Consider the following 25938-nt stretch of genomic DNA (forward strand, 5'->3'; position numbering starts at 1 on the left):
CCCTGCTGGTGTGGAAAATAATAATTTAATTAGTGCCCTTTTTTCTTTTTCAATTATAAAAAGCTATATAATTAAAATGAACTAAATTTTTAAACAAAATCCAATGGCACATTAAGGTAAAGAGAAAAACATTATTTACCTCACTGGGAAGAGTGCCTTCTATGGCAATCATTCCTTTTCAATTAACCAAAATTACCTTAGGGAATTAGTATGACAGCTGCAGGAAATAAAACGAGAATGAGAATGTTCTGAGAGAGTACAGTAAGAGATCAGGACCTGCCTCAAATTTGGCTGATTTGGGCAGGGTTTCTGCACAGACCACGCATGACCATGTTCTGAAAAAGTTTACTTTCTTCATCATTTCAGTGGGGAGAACAACAGGGACAGACATGTGGTGATAAATCCCTGACACCACTTTCCCCAGGTCAGGAATTTTCTTAACTGTGCTAACCATGTGCTTAATATTCTTTGCTGGAAATATACTTATTTTTTTCCATTATTTTCTCATTCCATCTTGCAACCTGCTCTAGTGGAAGGTGTCGCTGCCCTTGGCAAGAGGGTTAGAACTAGATGGCCTTTTAAGGTCCTGTCCATCCCAAACTGCTCTATGTTTCCGTGCTTTTACTCGTATTCTGCAGCCATGAAGACATTTAGCATCTACTCTCTGTGTAGGAATGATTTCCACAGTCTGGATTTGTATGACAGGGAAAAAAAATAATCCTTCATTGTGTTTCAGAGCCACCATATGATACTTTCATGTGAAGGCCTGGTTTTCTTGATTAAACTGTGTGAGTGAGGGAAAAATAAGCCACAAAAATAATAATAGTAATAGTAATAATAATAATAATAATAATAATCATCATCATCATCATCATCATCCCATCAACACCAGCAGGTGAAAGGAGGGGATTCTGCCTCTCTGCTCCACTCAGGTGAGACCCCACCTGCAGAGCTGCCCCAGCCCTGGGGCCCAGCACAGGAAGGACCTGGAGCTGCTGGAGCCAGCCCAGAGGAGTCAGTCAAAAGGATCAGAGGGATGGAGCAGCCCCACTGTGAGGAAAGGCTGAGAGCATTGGGATTGTCCAGCATGGGAGAGAAGGATTGGGGGTGATTGAATTGCAGCCTTTCAGTAGCTGAAAGAGATGACAAGAAAGACGGAGAGGGACTATTAATAAAGACTTAGAGTGACAGGATAAAGGGGAATGGCTTCAAACTGACAGAGAGTAAGTTTAGATTCGATTTTAAAACAAAAAGTCTTTACTTTGAGGGTGGTGAGGCCCTGGCTCAGGCTGCCCAGAGAAGCTGTGGCTGCTCCATCCCTGGAATTGTCCAAGGCCAGGTTGGACAGGGCTTGGAGCAACCTGGGATAGAGGAAGGTGTCCCTGCCCATGGCAGGGGGTTGGAATGAGATAATCTTTAAGCTCCTTTACAACCCAAGCCATTCTGTGCTCACCACCACACTCAATTTAGCTAAAAAATTATGGAAAGGGGCTGATCCTCACACTTCTTTGGGGGGTATAGAAGGTATTGGGGTAAATCAGCCTGCACCCCTCCTTGTAAATTTGCGGCGTCAGAAGAAGAATAACAAAGAGCTGATGGAGTTTCTGTCTGTGAACCATCAATAAAGTTAAATTCCTTTAAGACCTGGTGTTTCCTATGCCTGCTCAAAGGTGCATGCCTGGATTTTGTTCTTTTTATCTTTGGATAGCACAGCCAAGTCCATTATCCCAGTGCAGAAATGGGAGCTAGGCCTTGGGTGCCACTGAGGTTTCCTCACAATATAAAGGCAGGAGGAAATATCAGCACAGGAGGAGAGGGAGGAAGAAATAAGTCATCCTGAGGACAACAAAGAGGTGAAATGTAATATGCCAAGTCATGCACTTTAGGATGAATATTAAAGAAAATGATCCTACTATTACGTAATTTTGCCCATATTATCAGAGACAGCAAGAGGGATATGAGCCAAGGATTAGGGTGCTGAAGAGCTGAATTCCAGCCTTGGCTCTGTAAATGGCTTGATGTATGCCCTTAGGCAGATTCTCTACCTTCTCTCTTACAGCTTCTCTTTCTGCATTAACAGGATAATAATATTTAGATGAGCTTTGCAAGGACTAATTAGTTAATGATTATAAAGTGCCTGAATATGTAAAGTGCAATGCAAGTGCAAGGGATTATTATCATCTTCGAAATAATGAAGAATGTTTATTAGTTAGTTATTGTGATTATTTCTTTTAAACCTCTTTATTGCTAAGTGTATAAGAGGCTGTCAGCCATAAAGTGGGTTTTACAAAGGGATTTAAAAGGGAGGGGTGGAGGAATGGTTTGGAGGCACAGATGTAGTTTTAACAGGGAGTTTTAACACTGTTATCATGCCAGTTCCTACCTTAATATGACAGCTGGTAGCCCAGATTGGGGAGCAGTGAACAGCAGCATTTGCAGCCTCTGGATGGTGTTTTGTTTTGCCACATGTGTTCTGTGACCTTGCACTGGCTGTTTTTGGGGTACCACTGCTTTTTAACTGTGCAGTGCTCCTCTTACTGCTCTCTGCAATCAATTAGGGGTTCTCTGGGACCCTCTAATGAGAGCACAGAGGGGTGGCAAAGCAAAACAGATGTTTGGGTCAAGACTGTGAAGTGCATGTCTGTCTGGGAGCTGGGCAGGAATGACAGAATAATTCCATTTGTGGCATTTCTGGAGAAAGCATCATCCACCCTCTTCTCCAAGTAGGGTAGTGGCTAGAGCAGGTTTCTCAGGGCTGTGTTAAGCTGAGGTTTGAATATGTCCAAGGATGGAGACTCCTCTACCTCTCTGGGCAAGATGTTCCCATGTTTGGTCACCTTCACAAAACAAGAAGAACGTCAAATCCTGTGTTTAAATGAAATTTCTTCTATTTTAATTTGTGCCCATTGCCTCTTGTTCTCTCACCTGGAACTCTTTAGGACTTCCTTCCCTTCAGGTACTAATACACATGGATAAAATACACCTGAGACTTTTCTAGGCTGAAAAATCCCAGCTCTCAGCCCGTGCTGGTGTGTGTGGGGACTATTCCTCCCCAGATGTAGGACTATGGACCTGGGACACACAAATCCAGAACTGTGAATGAAAGGGTGTCTTCATTTTCCACATTGTTTAACTCTTGGTTTGGGTTTGGTAGGTGATGATTTTTTCCTAGGGGAATGCATAAAATTGGTTGATAATTCACGCTGAAAGGGGTCTCAACACCTCTGCATTTCAAAACCTGCTGCATCTGTCCCCTAAGTCCTACCTTTGTGCATTGGAGCCTGTCAGGAATTTTCTTCATAGCCAGACTCGTGTTCTGACTGGTTTTTTGCGTGTTGGGATGCCCCATTCCCACCATTCTTGTGCTTGGAGGATTCTGTCTTTAAAACTCTGATAAATTTTTTGAACTCCATTTCCCTTCACAGTAGACTCACATGGGATCCACTGACTGGTTCCCTCAGCAAATCAAAAGATGTTTTCCTTAAGTCTGGGGTTTCCACTGGGTTCCTCTTTATCCTTTCAGGATCTTGAGCTACTCTCATTGAGGCTCACCACAGCCAAGACCTGCTTGCTTCACCCAGATAAGTCCACCTGCACCACACCTGGAGCTAAAATTGGCCTGAAAGTTGCCCATTGAGCCTGCTGGACACTGGACACTTTTTATCTGCAAACCTGCTTCCAGAGTGTTTAGGAAAAATCTGATTTATGGCCATTTTCTTTACTGGGTCCTTTAGCAGGAGTGACAGTCTAAGTTCCACACAGCATCACATTGAGGAGATTTATTCTCACCAGCCCAGGATCTGTGCAGCTCTTTCCACTGCATGGTGCAGACGTGTTCTACATTTTCCCTATCATCCTAATCCTTCTTGAACACTTTGCTATCAAAGCCCCTAAAAAGTATGTTAATGCTTAACCTGTAAAAGCTCTGCTAATCTTTCTCCTGCCCTCCCACTATCCCAAACAGAAAACTGCTGACAAGTCTCAGGATGAAGATAAAATGGCTCACGAGGGTGAGGAGATGGAAAGAGACTTAAGCTGACAGGTTTGATCTCCTCCTGCCACCCTTTTCCTCCAGATAGCCCCTCAGAGCTCCAGCACAAGCTGCACGTGGAACAACTTTTACATGACAGCGCTGATGTTTCCCTCCCATGAGCTTCTTAGGGAAGGAGCTGGATTTACTGAATTTCTCTGAACTTCTCTTCTGGCAGTGCAGCCCATCCCTGCGCTCTCGCTGTCAGAGGGTGACAGTGTGATCTACAGGCAGCTTCTGAGGGGGAGACTAAGCTTATAAGTGCCTTAAAATTTCACATGGAGATGGGTTTTCCATTGTAATAAGAGCTGACAGTACCTTTTCGTAATCAAAATGCAAACTCCCTTCCACTGCTCAGTGCTCAGGAGCACAATTGAGAGTGACAGAATTCATTACACAACAGAGACAGATGGAGTACTTTAAAAAGAACCATACATCAAGAGCGGAGGTCTGTGAGTGTGTAGATAGTGGGCAAAAAAGCTTAAAAACTTCAATCCCCTCCATACTGCTGAAAATTACCAATCTTCTTATCTTGGCAAAACCTTATTATGCAAATAGTTGTCAAGTGGAACACTCAAATTGGCAAAATTGCTTTATTGTAGTACTTTTTACACTCCTTCCAAGAAAAGTCTGTTTTGCTGGTGTGATAAGTAAATGATTGATTACCCGTGCTGGTCTGGAATAACAGAGTGGAAAATGATGTAGTAACACCATCAGTGGCACAAACTCCATCTGAAAAGGGAACTCTACCATTTCTGAAAGGACTGTACCACTCACAAATTGCCAAGTCAGTACCTCTTCCTTCTCCTGCTTAACCTGAGAAAAAGTGAGTAAACAGATTTTTTTTTTCACACACCAAATGATTCAACCCTTTTTCTTGAACTTAGGTTGTTTTTAAACAAAATATGGAACTTTCCAGCAGTTCTTCCCTTCCAGAAGTAGTAGAGATTTTATGGTTTTTCTTTCCTTTCAACAGTTTTTCCCTGTATGCAGCATGGGATACTTCAGTCTCTGAGTTGAGGACTCAGCTGTGATGAAAGGTGTTCATTACTTTGACATAAAGAGAATTATTGCTTTGGTTTTTTCTTGAGAAGGCAAGAACTAGAGATGGCTAATGGAGCAGAAATGAAAACTCCCTCTCTTCAGAATTGTCCATCTCTCTCCAGAGCTGGTTGAAACCACCTGTTGAATTTTAGGCACACTATTGTCAGGTACATCGTGCTCAGATTTAGTCAGCACTTGGCTTAGTACTGAATAATAAATGGCACTGGAGAAGAACCAGATGAAACATAAAACTATTTGATATGGTTATGGCATTATCAAAGTGATCACAAAATCATAGAATGGTTTGGGTTGGAAGGGACTTTTGAAGGTAATCTAGTTCAGTCCCCTTGCCATGGACAGGGACACCTTCCACTAGACCAGACTGCTAAAATCCCCATCCAGTGAGGCCTTGAACACTTCCAGGGGATGGGACATCCACAATTTCTTTGGACAAACCATTCCTGTGTCTTGCCACCCTCATTCCAAAAAAAGGTTTTTTATGTCATATCTAAATGCACCCTCATTTAAATTAAAACCATTGTCACTTGTATCACTACAGTGACACCAAAAGTCTGTCCCCATCTTTCTCTGAGCCCCCTTTAGGCACTGGAAAGCTCCAAAAAGTCTCCCTGGAGCCTTATCTTCTCCAGACTGAGCAACGTGGCCTCTCTCGGTCTTGCTTCATAGGAGAGATGTTTCCATCCTTCTGATCAATTTTTTGGCCCTCCTCTGGTCCCACTCCAACATGTCCATGTCTTCCACATTTGGGGGACCACAGAGCTGGGTCTCACCAGAGCAGAGGGGCAGAATCCCTCCCCTGTCCTGCTGCCCACTGCAGCCCCTGTCATGAGCTTCAAAGTTCATTAAAGCCCTGAGGCTGAGGCACGAGGTGCCAGAAAAACCCCCTGGCTTTCAAAACCCTTCTCAGAAAGAGTTTAGGGACAGCTGGGTCCATTCTTAGCCTCAACAGTTTAAGTTTTGAAACTTTGTCCTGCAAGTTTTAATGATGATAAATCAGCTGTATTTATGAAAAATGATTGATTGACTGATTGATTGATTAAAACAAATGAAGAGACAGAAGATCTGAATCAGAATTACTACACAGTATAAAAACTAAAAACAATAATTGACTATAACATTAAAGGACAAAGTGTACCATATTAAAGGAATAACGTTAAAGCAATCATATAGTAAAACTAGCAAAAAAAAACCCCAAAACATTAAGGAGAGGGTGATGTATGTCATCACCACCCCTTCATTTTTGGGTTACTTCTCCCTTTTCCTCTCAATCCTTGGGAAGGAACCATGAAGAGTTGTCCCAGGAAAAAACTCCATGTATTTTGAGGCGTATTGGAAGAATCAGACTGTGTGGAAGGTATTCTGGATTTACAGAATACAATATAACAAAAATAAAAAATCTGCCAGTCACATGCCTCCAGGGCAGTTTAACAATTTATCTGTCCAACCTCACCTCAAAGGGACAGATGTGTGCTTGAAAATAATCAGCCAGAGTGGTGTTTTAGCAGATTCAACACCAAAATTCTCCATGGTGCCTCAGGTAACTCACCACAGACATCTTGTGCTGTTTGGATCCTCTGACTGGGTTCCAAACCAAGCAGGATTATCAGGATTATCCTGCCACACCCACAATACCATTGACTCTCTGGGCTACAACTTCACCCTGCTGGGTCCTGGCCAGATTTCCATTCACCAGTGTCCCCAAGCCCTTCTCTGCTCCCAAACTTTCATCCCCAGTCTCGTGGTACTGGGGATTGTTCAGAAGAATTTTTCCCATGGCCTTGTTGAGGATTACATGGGCCCTCTCCTAATTTTTTACTTATTTATTTATTGTAGGAGACAATTCTTGGAAAAAGAGCCATGCTTTCTCGACAGGTGGTCTTGCTGTCAAAGGAAGCCTGTCTACAAGAGCAGATGGGAAATGCTGGTGATGTGACAGGTTCTGTCTGCCTTCCAGGGCCACCAGGATTCCTGGAGATGGTGCTGGGAACAGTCTGGAGTGCAGATCAGTGGAGTTTGCAGCCAGTTCTGGAGCAAAGAGAGGCTTCCTTGGCTCCAAATGTTTAATGAACAACAGTGGGGAAAAAAAAGAGCCTGTGTCTCTCCTTACCTCCCACCTCAGCTGCTGTAGGTGACACTAAAAGGAGTGAAAAATAAACCAGGGCAGGGAATGGAACAGCAATTAAAAAATGTGCCTGTGGGTTGATACTATTGAAGCTTTTTGGAGAGCAATTAGTGATCAATTCCAGGAACATGGAAGTACTCTAGAACTTTAATACACATAATTTAGACGTTTTCACAGAGTTCTTCATAACAACATAGACCATAAAGAGCATTTAAGCCTCATGAAGACACCTAGGTGGCAAAAAGCTCTTAATCTTGGATATCCTAGAGTGGTTTGGAATGGACATTAAAGATCATTTAGTTCCAACCCCTGTGGCATGGGAAGGGATGTCACCCTCTAGATAAGTGACAAGGGACTGTGGTTCTGGGTCCTCACCTAGTCAGGGAGGGTTGGTGTGATGAAATCCTTTGCCAGTTATTCATGAGATCAATACTTTGCCTTCAAAGAAAATAGTGTGGTGTTAGCTACCTTTACCAGAGAACTAATAAATGCTTTTTGTAATTGTAATTTCTCAGGAGATGAGCTCTGTTGTTTACATATCCACATGTTTTGGTTTCCTTTTTTTTGTCTGTCCCCAGTGCAATGCGCTCTTTTATTAAATGTAGCACTTTAGACAGCACCACTTAAGAAACAAACACATTCCACCTGGATCTATCTAAATGGCGTGTTTTTAGAGTACTTTATCTGACATGTAGTCTAAATATAAACAAATTATCTTGAGTGACATATTTTATGGATATATTTGCACAGAATGCATTCACACAGTTTTGACAATTCTGTTTGGAAATGGTGCAGCTCAAGTTCAGGGCAAGAGCAACATCTAGGCAATACATATGCTTTCCATTTTGCAGAAGCATGCAGCTTGCTGCATCAAATATTTCCTTTTTTGAGTTCAAGTGGTGACATTTATACTTCTGAAACTTCACAAAAATTTTGTGTAGGTCATTGATGATGCATTGATTTTCAGAAGTAATTAGAAGATCTGTCTGATTGCTTATATCCCAACTCAATTACTTTTCCATTGACTCTTGTAACTGTTTTTTTAAAAGTATTTATTACTCCAACGTGTTCAGGCTTAACCAGCAAACCAGATTCAGAAATTTGTTCCAGTGGTTAATCAACCTCCCAAGCACCACACCTTGTTTCTAATCAGAATATAACTGATGTTTCCAACTACACTCTCTTTTGTTGTCTTTCCCATTAGCTTAAAGAATCTTTTAATAAATGGCTTTTGTTTTTCTGTCCCTGGAATTATGTACAGGTTTTAATGTTCTGTCTTTTGCTGAAAAAGAGTTTTCTAAGCCTTAAATAATTTTTGTCTTCTGACCCTTGTTGTGTTACTTAGCACCCATTTTCAGGCAGTACTGAAATGTATTGAACATTTTAGCACCAATCTCTTCAGTGTCACACAGCCATGAAATGAGCCAAGGTTTGCATCACACCCGTGGTCCTATGATTGTACCAATAGCTTATCTCGAGCTGTTTATCTGCTTTGACTCCTAAATCCTCTGCTCTCTCTACATATTAAAATACATTTTCCCATTTCCAGTGTGTATATTTGCAATTCTCAGATGTTTGGATTTACATTTATCTACATTGAAATGCTTTAATTTGTTTGACTGGGTCTCTTTCATCATTTTTATTACCTTGTGTTCATTGCAGCGCTTTGAGCACTGGAGCAAAGATCAGAAATGTCAGATCCAGTGGTTGCTTCAGAAAACCACTTTAGAACTTGTTCAATGAGCTCCTCAACAACAGCATGAGGAATTGGAAAGCTTTGTGGGTATGACCACACCACATGAAATGGATCATGAGGGATTATTGATGGTCCCAGACTTTCCTTTCCTTTCCTGAACTTGATTCCTTGGTGATGTCTGTACTGGTAATATGCCCACATCTTTATTTTAAATGGAAATGTTTTAATGGTGCCCCTGACCATGAAAGGGGGGTTGGAACAAGATGATCTTTAAGGTCCCTTCCAACCCAAGCCATTCTTTGGTTCTATGGAAATTTCTCAGAGCTGCATTTTCCATCAGAGTGTTCTGGGCTGTGGAAGTCAAGGACCTCATACTTGACAATTACTAATCACCTTCACCAATCAGCTCAGTTTTTTTGTTTGTTTGGGGTTTTTTGTTTGTTTTTTTGTTTGTTTGTGTTTTGGGGTTTTTTTGTTTGTGTTTTTTTTTAAATTTCAGAATGCAATGCAATTAATCCCAATAATGAATGTTTTTAAAAAATTATATATAAATATATATATGTGTGTGTGTGTGTAGTGTCTAGTACTGGTCTGGCTTCACACTTTAATTCCTTCTCAGTTGACTCCTGTGTTGCTGGATTCTTTTGGGCTCAAACAGCACATTGTAGTTATTTGTCTTTCTGCTCTTGTGTTTCTTTCCTTTCATTCTGCCCCAAATCCCCAAAATGTTTTTCTTTAGCCAGGCCAGGAATTGTTTCTACTGGTGTTTCTAGCTTCTCTTTGAAATGTGTGGCTGACCTTAACAACCTGTGTATTTATATTACATTTATCTTTTTAAGCTCCATCTCTTAAGTTAATGAGGTGTATTTAATCAATATCTGTCACAATCTCTGTCACAATCTGAGACTTGAGGATATCAGGTGGGATTTGGGTGTCTCTCATGGGGATTTCAGACTATGGATGTGCCATTTGTGGTATCATGTAAGAGAATTAAAGAATCAGGGAATGGTTTGGGCTGGAAGGGACCTTAAAGTTCTTCCAGTTCCAAGAGCCATTGTCACCAATGCAGGGACATTCCCAGTCCAGATGTAAAAATAGAAGATTGCAGAGAACATTCCTCCCCCCTTCACAGGACAAATCCTTCAACTTCTAGTTGCTGCCCAAAATTTATCACTGAATCAGGATGAGGTTTTAGCCAAAACTCTCCATTTTTTAATTGTGAGATCAAGGCATGCTCACCAGTTAATGAGCTGTTCTTTTGAGCACACTCAATTTTCTTTCTTATTTTCCTATTTACATGGTTTCTGCTGTGATATTTTTTTCCCAGAACTTTCTCAGTTTCAGGAGATGTGCCCTTTAGAGGCACCAATTATATACATAAGATGCTACTGATTGAGAACTGATTCTGATTTTCATCTTGAATGTAATCAAATCATGATCACTCATCCCTGGGTGCCTACAGATTTCCAACCCAGTAAGGAATTCATCTCTCATAATCAGGTGCAACCAAGTCATTTTTCTGTGGCTAAAGTAGCCTGATATAAGGAGTAGCAGATGTAATTTTTTGCATTAATAGCGACTCTTTGAAACCTTAATCATATTCCTCACAAACTGAAATTTTGCTTCCCAACACAGATTCTGGTTTTAATTTTTTAACCTTCTCTCATCAACAGGAAGGTGCTTAAGAAGCAACTTCATTTTCTCTGTTTTTGTTTTTTTTTTTAATAGTTATAACAAATCCCCACCTCTGTGTCTGCTCCTGGGCTTTACTTAGTAGCACTGAATTTCAGGAATGTGGATTATTTTGAAATAGTGGCTCAGAAATTATTCTGTAATTTTTAATTGTTAATAATTATTTAATAACAAACGGTGTCTTTGATGAAAAGTTCTTATTGCCCACCACCTCTCCACCCCTCTCACCTTTTTGAGCCTTGTTAAATAAGAAAGTACTAAACATCAGAAGAGGTTTGTTTGACTTTCTGGGAGAGCTGAGGGGGTGAACATCTCAAAATGTGCTCCCAAACTCACTAACTGCCAGGTAGAGATTAAATCCACTGCCCTCCTCTCCTCATGGGCTTCTTCCTCACCTGCCCAAGAAAGGGCTCAGCATCTGCCAAGGTGCAGAACTGTAAATCTCCATAGCAGAAATGTCTGCACACACAACAGTGTTGGTTCTGCTGTGAGACCTCAGACATGTTCTTTTATTTACATCAATCTCTGTCACGCATTAGAAGCATTTTAGAATTCAGCAATGTCTTACAGCTGTTGCATCTCAAATTATCTCAGCTGAGATGCTGGGGAACAGCTGGACACAGGAGAAAAAAGGGGAAGAGGCCTCAAGTTGCACCAAAGGAGTTCAGGTTGGATATTAGGAAAAGATTCTTCACTGAAAGAGTGGTCAAGAATTGGAAGAGGCTCCTTAGAGGAGTGGCAGAGTCACCATCCCTGGAAGTATTAAAAAATTGAGTCCATGTCTCACTCCTTGACATGATTTTGTGGGTGTGGTGATTTTGGGTCAAAGATTGGACTTCATGATCTGAGAGGTTTTTTTTCCCAGCCTTCATTTTCTATGATTCTACAAAAGATCAAGCCAGTTGCTTAACCAGGAAAATCTGGTCAAGAGGAGCATCTTCACTGACTGTGGTCAGGATGAAATGTTGATGAATGGGCCATGAGCTCAGAACACCTCTCCTCTGATGTGTTTTTCTCTTGCAATGCCACCCCAGGGTGTCACAAGAGATGAAGGACAAGTAAAAATGCTCATGTCTATGTTGTGGGGTTTTTCTTCTGAAATACTTGGATTTTTGGAGCCTGACTACCCAGAACTTCCAGGCTCTTAAAAAAAAAAAACAAACCAACAACTAAAACCCCGTAAGACTGGAATCATCCACTGCATGGAGATGCAATTAATAAAATGAGGAGGTCTAAGAGAAAGAGAAACCTGCTTTAAAAAGCACACGATTTCTCACTTCTCTCTCACCACCACACCCACACAGTAATTTATTGATTCATGGCAGTTACAAGGTGACAATCAACAGATCAACACCTGAGCCCAGCTAATGAGATTAACAGAACTAATTACAGTGAGATGGTAATTATTTCAGTTCCGCTGCTTTGAATATCATAGGCTGACGAATCCAAAAAGGCTTCAGTTGCAGGATTTTACAAACTGGGCACTTGAATTTGAGTAATTAAAAAAAATGCTACAGACAAGATCCCCACCCACCTCCCCTTGTAAGCTCCAACAGGAGGTTAAAAGCATGGACCTGTTTTTATCTTCTCATTTATACCCAGGTGCTAGGTACCTGTAAACTTGAAAGGTAAAATCACTTTTTTTTCTAAAGTATATCTACATCAGATAGTGTTTCTACATAAGCACCCAAGAAGGAGCACTTTGGCTTTTTCTGCAGTTTTTAGACCTAAAAGCTGAGGTCTTTGTGATCTGTTATTAATGGAAATGTGCTCTGAGGGATTAAGCTACAAGTGCACTCAGTTGTCAAAACCCCAAAATATTCCAATATGATGTTTAGCTGTGTGAAACAAATAATAATTTCCTCCCACAAATCTTCTGATATAATTTCTGTTCCATTGAACAGGTGGAGCAAAAAAGTCATAAGTATTTTTTTTTTTATTTTCCTTCTTGGAAACATCATCTTTTTGTCTTTCCAAGATGAAAAAATAACAACGCTACGTTCAGCTGCCTGCCATCTGGATCCTTTTCTGATCCTTATTTAAAAAAAAAAAAAAAAAAGAAGAAGAAGAAGAAAAGTTCCAAAATCTTTGCATGAAAACACTGAAGGAGGAAAAAAAAAAATTGGCAAGAAATAAAGTTAAGAGCTTAAGTATTGAAGCCACAGCTCCAACATCCCTGGCTATTCCTTTCTCCCAACCCTTGGCACCAGTGACAGCTTGTACGGATGACAGCACTTGGCAATATTGTCATGGCCTGAAAGTTCCTTGCAGGGTGAGATGCCAGATGTTAGTGAACAGCTGAAAGGCAGCAGCAGAGCCAAATTTACAGCTTCCCTGACGTGTCCTTTCTTCCTTCATGTCCATTCACCACCAGCTTTGCTCTGACACTGCTGGGGCAGGCTCCCATGGTTGACATCACAGGTGCACTTCAGCTCACCTGCTTGCTTAGGCTTTTCCTCCTGTTTTTCAAATGCTTGTAACTGGAGAGCTCCTGAAGGAGGGTGGGCTGAGACTATAAAGCAGAAAATCTTTTATTCAAGAGCAAAACCTCCAGGGAAGAAGCAGTTGCCCGTGAAGGCAACCTTTGCTTCCAGCATGGGTCATTTTTTTATTAAATCTGGAGGCATGAGCCTAGTCTGAAGTTCATGATCAGCTCAGTCTTCAGCCTTACTGCAAAAGGCAGTTTTGTTCTTGATCTCATTAGCATTTTTTCTGCTTGCTTGAGAGATATGGCTGCTGCTTCCTGCTTTGTCATGTTTTTCTTGGCTGGAGAAATTATCTGAGACCAGATCCAAAAGGGACCTTTGCCTTATAAAGAGAAAAAAATAGAAAAAATTTAATGGTTATTCCATTATATCTTTGCCTGCAGCAGGTTCTTCCTCAAATAGAATTACAGACTAAAAAAAAAAACCCTGAGCTGGGAAGGACCCAGCAGGATTCCCCAGTCCAGATATTGCCACGATGATCTACAGAGGGATCCACAGCCTGCAGCTGACATGGGTAACAGGACATTGCATTTCACTGTGTCCCAGAAGCCCTTCCTGAAACTCTAGGACTGAAACCCAAGTTTGTCTCCAAAGAACAGGATTAATAATGCCTAATTTGCTGTCAGCTGTGGCCATTGTCACCCTAATTTTCTCTTTTTCTTGTGTTTCTCCCCTTTATACTCCATTATACATAAATTGTATGAACATGGTGTTTCCAGAAACTGCATTATTTGCTGTTTAAGCAATTAACTTCTGCCTAACCAAAGAAGGAGGTGTCTTCTCTACAGGGCATCAAGTATCCTGAGAACAGAAGTACTTTAGATGGTTCTGTTCCTCTCTCAGATGTGATTGAATTTGGCAAAGAGGTTTTGGAGCACTTGGGAGCAGGAAAAGAACTGACAAACAGAATACCTGCTTTCCTGCAAATTACAGGCTACTGACAGAGCACATCAATCCTGCTTTAAAGGGATATATGTAGAAGGACAAAAAAATAAAAAGATTTAAAAAACATGTAGCTTCAGATTCAATTTTTATCTGTCAGCAATGATCCTACAGATAATCTGATAAGCAACAGCTGTTTGTAACATTCACTTGTAGAGCAGCATTTTGGGCTGTTTGTTCAGGAACTCCCCAGTTAGAGAAGTAATTTACTCCCACAATTTAATAAGGCATTTTGATAAGATTTAACAGGATTATGGATTAAAAAAAACCCCACCTCAACGGTGAACTAAGCAAAGCAGTTCATTGGCATTCCCAATCACTCCTCTTTTAAATGGCAGCCAGCTACTGCTTGGTTTGAATCAGAGACACAGAATTACAGGCTGGTTTGTGTTGGAAGAGACTTTAAAGATCATCTCTGCCAAGGGCAGGGACACCTTTCACTATCCCAGGCTGCTCCAAGCCCCATCCCCTGGCCTTGGACACTTCCAGGGATTCAGGGACATCCACAGCTTCTCTGGGCAACCTGTGCCAGGGCCTCACCACCCTCACAGGGAAGAATTTCTTCCTAACATCTAATATAAATATCTCCTCTTTTAGTTAAAAAACATCTCCTTTTGCCTCATCTACTTGTAAATTTCAAGAGTCTCTCTCTCTCCCTCCTTTTTAAAACCTCTCTCAATGTATTGGAATGAGTTTTCCCTCAAGCCTTCCCTTCTCCTGGCTGAATAACCCAAATTTTCTCAATCTGTCCTCAGAGCAGAGGTGCTCCAGTCTTTGAAGAACCTTCCTGGCCTCCTCTGGGCTTACTCCAAGAAGTCCAAACCTTTCTTGTGTTGAGGAGCCCAGAGCTGGACCCAGTGTTCCAGGTGGGATCTCACAAGGGGCAGAATCACCTCCCTTGATGTGCCAGTCATGCGAAACATAAAAAAGCCAAAATATTTAGGTGGTTTTTCCTATTGTTCAGGCTAGGTTGGATTTCAGCAAGGATATCTCCTGCCTTTCCAACAGACTGCTTATCTGCACCCTAACAGAGAAGCATATTGCAAACCCAGCAATTTCCCAAGAAAATAAGGTAAAGGAAGCAACCAGGTCTTGTCTATAAGAGATGTTATAAATAAATGCTGGAGGATTTCACCGAATTGAAACCCCCAGAAGGTAAAAACCTCCTGTGTGCTGCTCTCTTGTACCTACAGCACTGCCAGACCCATTTTGAAGAGAAGTCACAATTAATGGTTTCTCCTGCCCAGCTTTGCTTAATGGGTGCTTCTGCCACATCAGACTTCTCTGACTGACAGCAAGAAAATATCTCCAAAGTGGGAATTTGTGCTCTGCTGAGCAGTGCACATGATCATTTTTTTGTCCAATATTTTGCTAACAAGGAGGGAGCCAAATTCATCAGCCATAGTGTCAAATTTTCCTTTAGAAATTTGATTCTGTGTACTCCATCCATCTTGAACTGGTTTCTGGCAGTTGCACGATAAATTCATCATATTTCTGATGGAAAATTTTCTCCGTCCAGCTGTCAAAGTAGTGTTGCCACTTCTGGTATGATTTTTTAGCACTCTGTCATGAATAACCTAAAATTGTACTTTAATTTTAAATATATATGTATATTTTCCCCTTTGGGGAATAATTATGTAGTCTAATAGAACTTGGTGCTAAAGCTTTTTCTTTCCTCAAGTTTAAATTGCTTTTTTTTATTTTTTTTTTTTCTTCAGAGGCATAATGTATTCCTATTACTCCTCATGGAACACTCTAAACTATTTTCAGCTTACACTTTAATGTCTAGCTTTTTTCCCCCCCACTTCCTCACAACAATTTCATCACCTTTTTTTTTTTTTTTCTTTTTCCTATTTTTTTTTGCTTCAAGTTATTAATAAATAAAGACTTTGCTCCATCAGTTCCTTGACATTTTTGCAGACATTCTGACAACGGATCAAATAAATTATATTATCCAGCATTAGCCAGAGTAATGGCTTATTATGAATGGAGAAAAAGCAACAGCAGATGAAGGCTGGCATTTCTGCTCCTGCAGCAGGTGAATGGGTGTTTTATTGAATCCTGTGCTGCTGTAGCAAGAGCCAAACAACACCTGAGTGCTTGAAGGTGGTGGAACTTGCACGTCCCCCTGACCTTTTGCTGCGCTGTCTCCATGGGAAGGGCTCTTTCTTTCTTCCTCCAGCCCCCTCTTTTCATCACCAGCTCAACACTTCATGCAGCACATTTTGGGCCTCAACACGCAGTGGAAATGCAATAATCTCTCCAAAAGAATGCAGATTTCCCCTTCCCCAGGCCAACAGCAATCACCAACTTTTTCAAGCGTCACCACGCCGTCAGCTGTCAACCAGTGCCATCCAATAAAGTCATCCATGATTAATTATTCTTAAATGACAGCAGCATATTGAAACAAGCTGATAGCTGCTGACAGTGGAAATACAATTAACCTGAATTACTATCTTGATTGTGGCCCAATTAATGTCAGCTCTGCCATGTCAGAAGTGAAGGCTTGGCTGATATAATTGTTTAATTAATTGGTTGCAGAGATTAGTTGTTGTGGGACTGCCCTTATGCTGACTGCTTTTCTTATTTTTTCCCCTCCCCTTGTGAACATCCAATTTGAGGGAGAAGCATAAACAGCTTGTTGTCTACAGCTTTTTCTTGAAGTGGATAAATGAAGTTCTATCTTAAATAGAGTTTGAAAACTCACAGAGGGTGTAGGGGAGCTTTTAAACTTCTTCAAATTCTATTGTGGCCCTTTGTTTCAGTGAGTTTCACTGTGCCCCATTGCTGAGATCCAAAGGGATTTCTTTGATACTTTCAAACTGGGATAGGCTGTAGTTATGAATTCATGATTTCTCTACCTGTTAAAGCACATCTTGTCAACAGCCAGAAAGGGTGGTAATGGTGAGGGGTGGATTTATTTGTCTTTAGAAATAGAAACTTGAGTCAGAGGTGGCTAGGGGTTTGTTGCTCACGGTGCAATATCTGCCTGGTGCCTTGAGATTAGTTCATCTTCTCAGACCTCTTCTACAAAGACTGCATGACAAATAATTAAGAACATTAAGAAATGCATTATGACCAATTTTAGGAATGACTCATGAAGGAAAAGGATGTGTTGGGGGCTCCTCCAGTTGAAGCACATTACAGTCGCTATTACCACCACCTTTTCCATATCCATTTCCATTCTTCCATCTCTTCTCTGGTCAGCTTTCAACAACCATAATGCATTTAAAAGTAACACTTCCATTCATAATGGTTGTAACTCGATGATCTTTGAGGATTTTTTCAGCCTAAATAGTTCCATGATAATATGGTTGTATAAAAGACGAGATAGAAGTGCAGGAAACCAGCTTTGGTCTAAGTGTTGCACTGAGCCACTTACTAATAATAAGTTGGAGTTTGTGAAGTAGAGCAAGAGAAAACTTCCCTTGATCTTCACCAGAAACTTTAAAATATTCTTAAAAAAATACAGACAGGCTCAGACTGATTACCAAATAAGAGGATTATAATGAAAAAAGGATCTCTAATGACTTAAAGAAGCTAGCATTAAAAAGTTAAACTTGGTAAATTAATATGTTAAGTACAGAGGCTCTGACAAGCACTGAGGGGAAAATATACACACATCCATACAGATATCTATATGGGTTTTTCCCCACGTGGAGCTCAAGTATTTAAGCTCTTGTCATAGATACCAGGAGGAAAGGGATGGAGAGTTAAAAGCTTTGATCAGCTGCATGTAAAAAAAGCTGGGGCACTTCACAAGTTCAGAGGTTCTCCAGACTCTTCAAAAGTATCTGGTTTCTTCAATGTCAGCCTCAAAAAAAATTCTGTAAGCGGGACCTCCCTGGAGATGTTTGTCTTTGAGTTGTTCTACAAATAGCACCAGGGCATAATCTCCCATGGAGGTTTCAGTTTAGGTGGAAGTGCTCAGAACTACTTTAGAAACTTTCTCAGAGCTTCAAACCAGTCATTCAGTCCAGTTTTCAGGACTTTGGGAGAATTTGTTGATAAGTTTGGGAGGATTTTCAGATCAGCCTTATCCTAAAAAGTGATTAATGTCCTCATCTTCTCAGCAGTGTAGGAGAACCACTCACCATATTTTAAGAAAACCATGTCATAACAACCTGAACTACATAAACCCCTATTTAACTTAACTCAGTTGGCAGTTTATTAATTTATTAATTAATAACTCAAAGAATACTTTCTTTAGATGGTGTGTAACTTAAATTTATTTTTCCTGCTAAAAGTTGGTTATTGTTGAGTGACATGTTGTCTTTTGGCTGCATGTCCCTGGTTCTACCATTCTGGAGAATCCCATCTCTCTGCTGTTTTGTTAATTGGAGGAAATGTTTACAGGTCATTTATTCCTTTTACAGCATAACTGGATGGAGGAGATGAGCTTTCTAATGCAGATCTGGCTCCAAACTGGCAGCAGGACAGAAACCATAAACACAAAGATATGTTTCATTTAATACATTTCATTGCTTTCCGACCCTTCCCATGCTCACAATGAGATAAAACTCAAACATGAAGACTATTTTCACTTCCATCCTTATAGACGCGTGATTTAATTTAATTCTTTCTTTTCCAGCCTGTCCTGTGGCTGCTGTGAGGGATTGATATGCTCTGTAGGACAGACTGTTGGCACTGTGCTTTGTGACATTCCCAGAGCTCTATTATGTTGTCTATCACAGTCGAGTTATTCCTACACTCTTCACGTAAGGAGCCCTTTGTGCTGGCAGAGCTGACAAGACATGGGAGCTGTGATTCTGACCAGCAAGGTCAGGCTCCAAGGCCACTTGTGAAGCAATGCTGATATTCCATTGTTTGTTACAATCATCTCTTTCATTCAGAATCCATTACAATTTGCAATTACGCAGTGATTTTGACATAGATGCAGGAAACTCTCAGCTTTGATGGCAGTGAATAATTCAGGAGGCTCTGAATGCTGTCTCATTGCCAGAGGCTGAGGAACAGTGAATCGTTTTTACCTCTGGTCATTCTCAGCTTTCCTATTCATTGTCCCCCCTAGCCTAGATCAGACCAAACTCCACTTTAGGATTTATTTAAGGATGATGCCAAGAGCTTAGAATGGTTGTTTGAGAGATGAAGGGAGGGACAAAAATCTTATTCCCCTTTAATATGAGCTCCAGTGTCATATCTATAACTCTATTGTGTGACTACATAATTAAAGAGAAATGCTTTCATCCCAGAAGATTTTAAAAGTTTAAGTTTTTTAAGTTTTTTAAGATAGAAATGGCTCAAACTGTTTACTTAAAACCAAAGAAAAACCCATCTCTATAAAACATGATATTTTTTAAATGGTGTTTGTGTATTGATCTTGTCAAATAATGGCTCCATCATCACAAGTGTCACTATTTTTGCTCTATTCATTTAAAGAAATCACATCCTTGATGTTACAACAGAGAAAATGAATGAAGAAGTTAAATGACTTATAAATGGCCACGTAACAATTTAATGGGAAAAGGAGGGATGGTGCTGTATCTTTCCTATACAGCTCCCCTCCTTGCCTGCTATGTTCAGATTTATTTTTGGTATTTATATTTAAATGCTCTTCTTACAAGTCCTGAACTCTGCTCTTTGACTTTCCCTGGGTCTCCATCTGTTAACCTGAGCAGCAAACCTCAGGAGAATACTGTCTCACACAAGATGTTCCAACACTTGGTGCTTTCCCCTGGAGTCAGAAGTTCAATATCAACTCAAGTCTACCTCCTTACGTTGGTGCATTTAATCCACCAGAAACATGAGAATGAAAAAACAATAGAGAGTCAAAATACTCTTCAAACCTTGAAGAAGTTGTTTGGGTTTAAACAAAGGCTTAGATCAGATATTTTGACAGCCTAACCAGCTCTCCATGGCATCTAGAGAAAATCAAGCTGCCTCAAATTTAATTCTGTGCCACTCAATAAAATGATATGGAGGCTCTATTTCTGCTTAGTTCTGCTGGTGCTGCACTAGATGTGACTAGATGTGACTTCTTTTTTGTGACAGACATATAACTAAGTAGTAAAATGGAAATATCCTTTTGTCATTTTGCAATTATTTAAGATTCTCAGCTTTTGTGTCTCAGCTCTGCTTTGAACAGGTGAAGACTCACATTTGTAAAAGTATACATGGGTTTAAGAAGCAGTAAAATAAATTTTAGTCTGTATTAGGCAAAGTGTGAGGTTTGCATTCCTTGAGCTCCTAGCAGACAACTCGTCACTTTTCAAAAGGGAGGTTTTCATGCCTGGTCTCTGTGTAATTTTCTCACTCTTCCTTAGCCCTCTGCTCCCAAGTATCCTGAAAAGGAGCAGCAAGGACAAGGTGGGTGCTTGTAAATATTTTCTATACTTTTTTGGATTTGGGCATCAGGAAAAAAACAAAGCAACAATTTACAGTATTTAGAGGTCTATTTAAAATTCAGTGCAGCAGGAGTTCAGCTCTGTTCTGTGACTTTACAAAATAATGCAGGGCAGTTTGTGCCTGTCAACCACAATTTGACATGCTAATGATGGGAATATTTTAGTAGTAGTAGAGATAATAGTGATGTTAGTGATAGTGGTGAGCAAAGTTCTATATTAAATGTTCTATATTAAATGTTCTATATTAAATCAATAAACACAATAAAGAAAAAAATCCCAATCATATAAATAAATTTAATAGGATACAGACACTAAACACTGCCTATTATGGTTCTCTGACATTTTTGCTCTGGAGATCCATCAGCCCCTAACACTGACATTCTGAGGCATTAATGGCACAGTACTTCATGGAACCCCTTCCAGAATTTGGTTTCACTTGTGATTCCTAGGGCTGGGAGGAGTTTTCTGTGTGTCACTTGCTGCAATGTCCTGACTTATACTGAAGTACACAGACACCTTCTGATGTTGGGGTCAGACCAGCTTAGACCTTCAGGCTGGTGTTTGGTGCCTGAAGACTTGCACTGAGAATAATTTATCTTTATTACTGGTGAGATTTGAAGGCAAGTTTAGGTTCAAGAACACGGTGCCTGGAAGACAGAAAACCTTTCTTTCAGTTCCAACATGAACAATATTGTTGTATGACCAGAGGAAATGGCCTCAAATTGCACCAGAGCAGGTTTAGGTTGGATATTAGGGGAAAATCCTGCACTAGAAGGGTTCCCTGCAAAAGTCTGCTCAGAGAAGTCTTGGACTCACCATCCTTGTCAGGATTTAAAAGATGTAAATGGGACATGGTTTAGAGGTGGCCTTGGCAGGGCTGGGTTAATGGTTGGACTTGATGGTCTTAGAGGTCTTTCTCAACCCAAATGATTCCTTGATTCTTCTTTCTACTAACCCCTGCAAGTACTTCTGTTTTCTTTATTTGATGTTTGTGTTTGTTGGAGGATGATCAGAAGATCCTTCACACTGATGAAGGTTCAGGCTGATGTGGCACTCTTTGGTAAAGCATTTTATCTTAATTAGAATTTTCATCAATATTATTTTTTGTGTCTATATACAGTGTAGTGGGGAGAAATTCTGAAATTATTTGAACCAGAGTCTCATCAGAGTACACTGGAATTAAGCTAGACTAAATGCTTCTTTTTTTGTCTCTGGTCCTTTTAAGATTCTACAAAGTTTGACCTGGTTCTTGTTGGCGAAAGGAGCCAGTCTGGAGGGGGCTCAAGTGTTTTTGGGAGCAGAAATTGAGCTGGTTCAAGAATTAAGACTTTCTGCCCTGAAAGAGAAACAGAAGATGTACAAACCAGATAAGTGAGCTTGGTGGAAGGATGAGCTGATGGGCTCAAAATGCTGAGATTGGCAGCACAATGACCCAAAACCTGTCATTTCCAATCCTTCCAAGTAGTGCCATTCATAAAATAATATAATCTAACTAATCAACACAGCTCAGCAGGAAGGTTTTCCTCGAGTACTGCACAGCTTTAATGTGGTCAAATAATTCTCTCTCTGCTCTGCTCCCTTGCAGTGTTTCTGGGTTGGAATTGTTGGGGAAGTTAAGTTCTCTCTGAATCTGCCTGTGTGGGGCTTTTAAGCATCTTGAGGTGGTTTCTGCAAAAGCATAAGCGTTTGTTTTGCTACATTGGGTGAATTCTGATTTGGGAAATGCGGTCTCTGGTGTTTCAGGTGCACACACCAGTCATTACCTGCTTTAAATTGCTGGCTGGGTCTGCTGTGTAGAACTCAAACAGCTGCCAGAGGTAGGTGGCTTCATTCCAGAGCTGGTAAAAAGATAATCCTCTTTATAGTGAATTTGTAAATCACGTTGGAGGTTTGCTGCCTTGAAAGGCGTGCTAGAAATGTAAGCCATTATCATGTGTTATTACAAATGATGTCTCAGCCATTAGAAAAACAAGTGTATTAGGGGAATATTAAGATTGCTAATTCAAGCATTCAGAAGGTAGAAAATGCAGCAATTAAATCTGTGTGTACAGGCTCAGCATCAGCCCCTGTCAGCTTTTAGGCAAACCAACACAGAAAGAGTTGAGAATGAGGATTCACCTCATTCTGATTGATGGGACAGATGGTGAAAATTATCTCAAATTTTGAACTAGTCAAGAGTGTGCATGAACAAGGGCTTGAGAGAAGTCACGTCTTTCCTAAACCGAGCAAAATTTCCTAGAAACATAAAAATGAGCACCCTCATCAAAGGGACAAACTGCTTTCTTCCTGTCCTTCCTCACACAGGACAAGGGAAAATGGCTTCAAGTTCAGGTGGGAAATCAGGGAGTTTCTTCGCTGAAAGAGTGGTCAAGCATTGGAACAGGCTTCCCAGGGCCAGGGTAGACTCAACATCCCTGTAAGTGTTCAAAAAAAGGAGTCAATGAGGCACTTCTCCATATGGTGTAGTGGGCAAGGTGGTGATCGGCAAAAAGTTGGACTTGATGGTCTTGGAGTTCTTTTCCAACCCTTATGATTCTGTGATTTCTCCCCAAAGCAGGGAGGGAGTAGAGAAAATATTTCCATTATCTTTTTCAGGATGGGATACTTGGAATTTTTTTAATAGTTTTCTCCTTTGATTTGGCTGTCAGATTTTCATTTAAAAGAAATAGTTTGGGGTAGATTCCAGGCAAGGGAAATCCATCACTGGATGGTTGTCCCTGGCTAACTAAAACATAATCTTGCAGTAGGATATCCTGAGTAATCATACCTGTACATGGCACTTGGCCTCTCCAGGGATATATCATAAAAACATGTGAAATCATGGAATAGTTTGGGTTGGAAAGGACCTTAAAAATCATCCAGTTCATCCCCTCAGCCATGGGTTCCACTAGACCAAGTTCCTGAGGGTCCCATCCAACCTGTCCTTGAACACTTCCAGAGATGCATACAAAGAAAATTAATTAATGAGAAGGGCATCATGAAGAAACTTATGGGGAATGGGAAAACTGCACAGGATTAGTGGAAAACAGCAAATACACAGACACTGCATCATAAAAGAAACAGGGAATCAGTCCAAATGGCATGGAAGTGAAGGCCCAAAAACAATATGTCAAAGCCAAGTGATCTATTTCCCTGCTGCTGGGGGCTGGCCTTTCCCTGTTGCTCTCATATCTTCTGGGTTTTATTCATATGTAACTTGTCTACTTTGTTCTCATTTAAAAACACTGTAAGTGCTTAATAATATTCCTGGCCTTTTCTAGCCTGCCTGCAGAAGCAGTGATATTTGATTGCAAATTCATTGTAGCTCTATAAGGAAGCCATACCATAAAGGTCACCAAATTTGGTCAGTGCATTTTAATTTGTACACACGTTAAAGGTCATGTTCCTCCCTTCCACTGCAATAACACAGAGTGTTTACTCTCTTATCAGAGCTGATTGAGTATGGCTTAGCTAAGGGATCTTATCAATGTAAGTGGAATATGAAATTATTATTATTATTATTATCATTATTATTATTAATATTAATATTAATATCAATATTAATAATAATAATAATAATAATAATAATAATAATAATAATAATAGTAGTACTATTGCAAGTAAAAGGGGATTTTTTCCCCCTCTGAATGTTTACATAATTCTTGGAGTTAACCACACATCTACAAGGTCTGACTTTCTGCTGTGTTGTTTCAGTATTTTATTCTCCTCTTCAGAAGTCCCCAGCCTTCAGCAGAGTCTCTGCTATTGTCCACTGGAATGACAGCAGTTTCAGATTCATAATATCATCTCTCTATAAACACGTCCAAACGTAATTAAGAACCTGGGCTCTCAATCCAGCAGACCTCAAATTAGCTTTCAAAATGCATATTAAGAGCATAGACAAATGCTTTCATGAAATTCCAAATGACCTCTGAGGTCAGGGTGAACAAAATTGTATGAACCTCTTTAATGTCACAAAACTCTCTACAGAGATTTGCATATAAAATGAACCATTTTATGTCAAACAGATTTGTTAATCTTACAATAAAGGAAGCAGCACTTGAAAATTAATCAGGGTGGGTTTTCGTTGCCCAACAGAGGCCCTTAAAAGGACCTGACCTGATAACTGGAGGCTGTTATTGTGTGGTTGCTAAATTTAATAATTTTTGGTTTTTATCTGCTGAATGGGTTTGCAGGAAATAAATTTCCAGAGCAGATTGGTGTGCAATGGTTTCTTTGCTCGAGTAGTGGCATTGGACTTTCTGAAGTTCTTTCAGTCCTGGCTCTGTTTGAAAAGGCTTCATAGTCTGTTCCTTATTTTAAAATTGTGTTTGAAATATGGGTAAGAATTTCTGTTAGTAAAATGGATTGTCTTATTGAGTCTGTTGGCATTGAGTACATGGGTAGGTTTTTGCTCGTTTACCATAGTATTCTAAGAAATTATAAGGGAAAAATGGTCCTTTTTCACTAGGAAACAGATTCTTTCCCATACAATCAAACTGAAAAGTTTAGGCTATTTCCTGATTTGTTTCTAGTCCTCTCTCCTAAACTTTGGAAGCATTGGGAGAGGCTGCCCAGAGAAGTGGCGGAGTGACTGTTCCTGGAAGTGTTTAAAAATCTGTGGATATGAAACTCCAGGTCATGGTTTAAGGGTGAACATGATGGTGATTGCTGCCTTGATGGTTGGACTTGGTGATCTCAGAGGTCTTTTGCTACCTCAACAATCCCATTTTCATATGAATGTTTGTATTATTTAACATTGTAGGAGGGAGAGACAGGGTCAGGTGGTCCTGGGTTAACCCTCTTGGGCAAAGCTCTTTGGTTACTGTCATCATCCCTACCCAGGGCTGAGACCTGGGAGTGATGGAATAAAGGTGCCAAACTGGAGAGATTAATTTAATTGATTTTGAATGAAAGAAACCTGCCCAATTCTGTCCTGCAGAAGACCTAGAAAACTCCCCAGCCATGAAGTTGTAGGGTGTAACTCTGCTCTGAAGTGCGTCATGTGCTCTGATGTTCCCAGAATAGAGCAGCTGTTCTAGTACAAATCCCTGCCTGAACTAAAATTCCTGTTTCTAGGGATTTTCACCTCCTTTGTGGAGGCAGTTGAGAAATCTCAACCTCCCTGCCTTACAGTCTGTCATGCAATCAATCCACAAAGGGTGAAGGAGCTCAATGCTGCTTTTCTATATGTGAATCAAGTCCTTTTTTGTTCGTTCGTTTGTTTGCTTGGTTTTTTCCCTTCTATATAAATACAAGAAAAAGAGTTTCCTTTAGCCTCTTCTATTATTTATGCTTGGCCTCAGCTGGTTTTTGAATCCTTAGCAAGAAAGCATTTTTTTTTACCTCCTTGTAAATGTGTTTGCTTAGGAATTTCCAAGATGAAACTAACTTTTCTGGGCCTGGGGCCGTAATGGGCTTTAATGGGTTTTAATTACTTAACTATCTGTTGTGACATAATTAAAATATCTTTCAACATTTCACCCCCAAGAAATAAATATCTTCTAGGTTGTAAAATATGACTTGCAGCTTAATTTTCTGAAACAATGAGGGAAAGGTTT

The 25938-nt window shown here is 40.3% G+C and overlaps 1 protein-coding gene and 1 long non-coding RNA gene across 24 annotated transcripts in view; one reads left to right on the forward strand and one right to left on the reverse strand.

The window, feature by feature from the left end:
• The window catches only part of TSNARE1 (t-SNARE domain containing 1), a 449654-nt gene that overhangs the window by 359059 nt on the left and 64657 nt on the right, over positions 1–25938 (forward strand). The gene's annotated exons all lie outside the window — the stretch shown is intronic.
• LOC147655263 (uncharacterized) lies at positions 9728–16572 on the reverse strand. The gene is made up of 2 exons (XR_015283224.1): positions 16167–16572; positions 9728–13413 (listed from the first exon to the last, which is right to left on the reverse strand). It is a non-coding gene; the product is annotated as an uncharacterized LOC147655263 (long non-coding RNA).

The sequence above is a fragment of the Cyanistes caeruleus genome, chromosome 1, assembly GCF_971803275.1.
Source record: "Cyanistes caeruleus chromosome 1, bCyaCae1.hap1.1, whole genome shotgun sequence".
In the NCBI taxonomy this organism is placed as follows: domain Eukaryota; kingdom Metazoa; phylum Chordata; class Aves; order Passeriformes; family Paridae; genus Cyanistes; species Cyanistes caeruleus.